Source organism: Diadema antillarum, unplaced genomic scaffold, assembly GCF_040938485.1.
Source record: "Diadema antillarum isolate AM-2024a unplaced genomic scaffold, OU_Dant_1.0 seq00001427_RagTag, whole genome shotgun sequence".
In the NCBI taxonomy this organism is placed as follows: domain Eukaryota; kingdom Metazoa; phylum Echinodermata; class Echinoidea; order Diadematoida; family Diadematidae; genus Diadema; species Diadema antillarum.
The window spans coordinates 65,286-71,285 of record NW_027272179.1 but is presented as its reverse complement, the minus strand read 5'-3'; positions in this window follow the sequence as shown (position 1 = coordinate 71,285).

Below are 6,000 nucleotides of genomic sequence, written 5' to 3'. Positions count from 1 at the left end.
GAAACAAACGCATTTATTTAGTATTTAGTATTTATCTGATGATTTAGATATGAGTGTGTATGATTGCAGCCGAAATAACTGGTGAAATCATCGCAATCTCGCCGGGTGACCGTAGCGTAAAAGATATTTGAATAACTTAATCGGTGTTCGGAAATAGAAACAAACGCATTTAACAGTTCAAGAACGGAATCGATGTACAAAACGCGAAGAGATTTTCGGAAGAAAATAACGCATTTTTAATCCCTTCGGGCGCAACGATCATATATTGTATAAAATTACAGCCGAAATGATTCATGAAATTATCGCATTCCCGCTGGGCACTAACAGCGTAAAATACCTCGCAAGTTAGCGGTAAACAATGCATGTATGTTACCCTGAAATCATCGTGATCTCGCCAGGTGAAAGTAGCGTAAAAAGTTGAATGACGCATGTTAACCTAAATCAGAAAAAGAAACCAACGCATTTATTAGTTTGAATAGATCTGGGTTTGTTCATTATTACAATTTTAACACTGCACTTCACAACAGTCACAAAGAAGATTTTTCTTTCTTTCAGAAAGGTCTACCAGGTAAAGATTTGCGTAAAAAGGATCACAACCTTCCACATTCAATCCTGTCGCATATTTTTCAAGAACGGATGTGCAAAATGGAAGAGATTTTTGGGAAGAAAATAAAGAATGCATTTTTAATCCCTTCGGGCGCAACGATCATACGTTGTACAAGATAACAGCCGAAATGATTCATTAAATCACCGCATTCCCGCTGGGCACTATAAGCGTAAAAATACCTCGCAAGTTACGGTAAACAAGGCCTGTATGTGATCTGCGCTGGTGTTTAGAAAAACTTCGCAAACAAGAATTATTTCAATTAAGATTTAACTCATTTCAGCCTCTACTTTTTCATCTTATTCACAAATAATTTCCCTTTATTCTCTCAATATTAATGATCCATAATTGTGTAATAACAACGCAAAGGATGTCCTTAGGTTTCATTTATGGGTATATTATGATGTCGTGCTTATGTTTTTCTTTGTTTTTGATGCGTACGGATATAACGAGGTACCACTTATAACGAGGTAATATCGCCGGTCCCATGGACCTCGTTATAACGGGGTTTCACTGTATATGAATGAAAGTAAGCAAATCTCTTTCCTTTGCTCGTTCTTATTCATATAACATGTATAATATTTCTGGTCAGTTTCCCTATTTGTTTGAATTCATTACCATTTGGTTAGATCCACCCTAACAAATTTTAGTGTAATGTGGCATAAGGCCATGAAGGAGGGTCATTGTTACAAATAGCAGGGCTGAGGAAGATTATCTACTTCCTACATCAGGGCAGTTATCATAACACTATCTATGCCAGTTGACCAATAAAGAGAAAGCCAGCATACATGTACGTACCAATCAGATTTAATTAGATGTCCTTTGTTCACCCTCGAGTAAACAAAGGCTGCCACAGTTTTTATGTAAAATAACTGTTCAGCCAAACCAGCAAGTTCAAATTGGGGCACATTTCATGATGTCATTAAAAAGTCATAATTCATAAAAAAAAAAAATACATACATACATACATACAAACAAACAAACAAACAAACAATCTTCTAGTGATGTTTATGGGTATTACCAGTGTCTTGTCTGACATACCAACTTTCCATACATGTACTTTGTTTGAGGAAACCTGTACAAATTCATGAAGATTTTCCATTTTCTGGACTATAAATGAAATGAAATTGAATCAAAGATCATTGAATTGTATGTTTAAATCCAGCATTTGACAAAACCTGAAATCTTAAACGTCACAAAATTACTCAGAAAGACCTGCTTCTTCAATTACAGTAAGTAGACACAAGTCAAACAAACACATTTTCTGTTCCCTCCTTTTCTTTCTTGATTTTATTATTCAAGGTATTCTACATGGTACGTATGTGTAACAGGAATCATTTCACATCATCGGTAGATCACATCTACTCACATCTACTGTCTGGGCATCAATCAGCATGACCAAACTGCTCACCAGTACTGTAACAGTGGAAATTTTCGCGATGTTGAAAGTTTCGCGCATTTCGCGCAACCAGAAACTTTTATTTTTGCTTGCCATATGTTCTTGTGCGTGACGTCTTGATTCCGCGGAATTAAAAACACGCGGAACTCTTCTGACCAGGCCAAGCGCAAAAAATTAGTCTCGCGAAAATATCCACTTTTACAGTATACAAATCACGCACAGGTCTGAGTGCATCAGTCAGAATTGTGTGCATAAGGTAACTATGGAATGCTAAACCCGAGAGGCGAAGCCTCGTGGGTTTAGGCTACATTCCATAGTTACCACATGCACACTATATTCCGACTGACGCACAAAAAGACATGTGCATCATCTGTTTTATAGAATGGGTAATTTTCTTGCCAAAAACCCATTTTTCTATCATGTTACCCGATGAAAAATTTATTGGATGCATTTCTTCTTGGGCTTGCCATATGCGTATTCTTGCTACAAGTGCAAGATAACATGTTTACCACTGTGACTCGGCATGCAGCCAGTAAAAATCAACACATAGCTCTCGACCAATGAGATCGCAGGATTCTCGCTATCCATTCTATAATACCCTTTATACAACACCTAATTAGAATGTAGCTATCCGATTAGTTGTTATGCAACACCTAATTAGAATGTAGCTATCCGATTAGTCGATTGTTCATTACGTGACATTCAGTTAAAAGTTCCATCGCACGCTGTGGCTGTCAGCCGTGCAATCTTGTTTGAGCAAAAAATGGAGAGTGCATGGCTGACGTCACCCATTTTCATGGACTCCCGTGTTAAACTCACGATTGACTTAAAAGTTTTTGTTCCATCGCACGGCTCTGATGTAACAACAAACATTTGCCACGCGCACTCAACAATTACAAGCGCATACATGTACTTTTGTCACTCATTTTTGTAAACAACTTCCACCGATCGGCTTCGCGTACGTACGTACACGGTGACTGTGGCTGTGCGGCTACTCATTCGTCTTTCACGGAAAATGGTTGCCATTTCTGTACTAAATTCAAGAATCTGTGTGGACCACATCTGTTGATGTTCGGGGTGTTGCATAAAACAAATAGTGTATTGTCTTTACTCGCACAATGGAACAAGATTTCGCACTTGGTGACTTTCGCACTTGGCGCTCTATTCAACTCGGCTTTGCCTCGTTGAATAGAGCGCCTCTATCTTTCACCTCGTGCAAAATCTTGTACCATATCGCACTTGTGACCATTCATTATTTGTGTATTATCAAGCCAACAATCCAGTCCTGTTGAATTAAGTCTCTAACTACCACCTAAGCAGGTAGCAGAATTTGTGCACGAAGTTAAAAGGCTTTTTGAGGAGCAGATCTTTTGAGGGTTAATGAGTTTGTGCTGCCCTAATGCACAGTATCCCAACACGCACCTTTGCTGCACAGTGGAACCCTGTTATAAAGAGGTCAGATATCGCAAAACCCTTTGAAAACATGGTGATTTTTGCAGTTACAAACTCTTTATATCCCTTTGTTGCAGTTGTTTGTTTACCTAATATAACATAGAATCTAAAAATCATGACATTGTTCTCATATTTGGACCTGAAAGCTGCATTGTTTCAAACTGAAAGTGAGTATTGACGAAGTATGAATACAAAAGAAGAAAAGGCATGTATAACAAATAAGTGGCAACAAAAAATATATACAAGAGTTATCATTCTACTTTTAACAAAAACACAGACTACACTCTGATTAGAGAAAAGTCATGATCATAAACCTCAACAGGTAAACATGCTTCTTACTCCAATGCAGCCTTCTAATCTAAAAAATAATCTACATTTGTTCTTGTCATTTTTGGTATTCATTTCACTTTTTTTTTCGGGGGGGGGGGGGGGGGGGGGCGCGTTACAGTGGATGCAATACATATTTCATTGGACCTGTGATAAGTACTTAATAGCTGCTATTTATTGCTCTAAATTATTTTAAAAGCGTTGAAAGTCACCAATAGATGCAGTTTGTACAAAGAAAGTGTGTGATGACAGAGACCTGTCCAGCATGAACAACAGAACTCGAGTTAATTATCCTTTTGGTGCCAGGGATGATAGACAGTGTTTACAACACTGGGATTTCTGCACCAATCAGCGCTCAAAGCATACAAAGCGTTTAGCACGGAATCAGCAAGATGACTGGCAACTCGGTCAAAAATGACCCAATGATGTACAAACACCAGCAGGCTTGACCCAATGGCACTTCACAGGGTGAAAGTACTGTTTCTGTCAGGGGTTACTGTAGGACTTTGACACTTCCTACAGCCGGAACAAAACATTGACCACATTACGTTTCACAGATGTCTTCACTAGTCATCCAATTACATTCACATAATTCAATATTTACAACGAAACTACTTACTGACCTACGGTCTGCGCACGGGAATTTGGCAAGCTTCCAATCTCAACATGCTTGAAGCTAGAGAACTTACTACACAGGTTAAAAACCCAAAAGATTGACAAAATTAAATGAATTGATGGCAAACATTTGAGAAAATTCATGGCACAGGGAACTTTTTTATAGTAATGCCGTTAAAACCATAATTACTTTGTAACATCAGGTTTCTCATTACATCAGGATATAAAAGCAAGTAAAAAAAACACAGACTTGGGACCTGCAAAATCACCTTATCGTATGAGGGCTTTGATAAATCCGACCTCTTGATGATGAGGTTCCACTGTACCATCAACCTTGCATGTGTTAAATTCACCCTGAAAAGAGTATGCTTTCCCTCCAGTAATGCTGAAGTAAGAATAGAGTGCATACAGGATCTTCATAATAGAGGTCAGATATTACAAAACCCTCTTTTAACCCATTCCACACGGGAACCTGGTGGCCTGGGTAGTAAGCCTATGCGGATTTCAGAATTTAGTATGGAACGGGTTAATAAGGTGAAGTGGTCATGGGAACCTGGTGGCCTGGGTAGTAAGCCTATGCAGATTTCAGAATTTAGTATGGAACTGGTTAATAAGGTGAAGTGGTCACGGGAACCTGGTGGCCTGGGTAGTAAGCCTATGCAGATTTCAGAATTTAGTATGGAACGGGTTAATAAGGTGAAGTAGTCACGGGAACCTGGTGGCCTGGGTAGTAAGCCTATGCAGATTTCAGAATTTAGTATGGAACGGGTTAATAAGGTGAAGTGGTCACGGGAACCTGGTGGCCTGGGTAGTAAGCCTATGCAGATTTCAGAATTTAGTATGGAACGGGTTAATAAGGTGAAGTGGTCACGGGAACCTGGTGGCCTGGGTAGTAAGCCTATGCGGATTTCAGAATTTAGTATGGAACGGGTTAACAAGGTGAAGTGGTCACGGGAACCTGGTGGCCTGGGTAGTAAGCCTATGCAGATTTCAGAATTTAGTATGGAACGGGTTAATAAGGTGATATGGCAGGTGCTAACTCTTTTTCTCTCTTTGTTTTCAAGAGGGTTTGATTTTCACGAATTTTGCAAATCACAGTTGGATTGCAAATTTAACAACACGCAAAAATGTCACCATGCTTTAGGTTAAATGTGCATTTATGATAGTGTTGGTGTTAATTCGCGAAAACAACATCACGTGAAAATGTCTGCGACCTCCTCATTCACAACAATATCTGTACTAGAAAATAACAGCATAATACAGTAGTGACAAACCTGAGACACAACGTGCAGGTAAGGTAATTATGGTTTTTTAGGGCCTTGTTATAACAAGGTTGCCCTGTATACTGTCACAGGGCTGCCAGTATTCACATGACAAAATCAGGGAGACCTTTATACTGTATTGTCTCGTCAGGATATGAAGAAATGGTCTTCCAGTTTACAGATACTTCATTTGAGACGTAGATGATTCTAAAAAAAAAAAACAATATTCATAATATGATGCATTCAGTTTTTGGGCGACTTATTTGTTTGTTTCTTTTGATCGGTTTGTTCCAGTTTTTGGAGCTCCTTCAAATAACGAATAGTACAGGAGAAATCTGTAC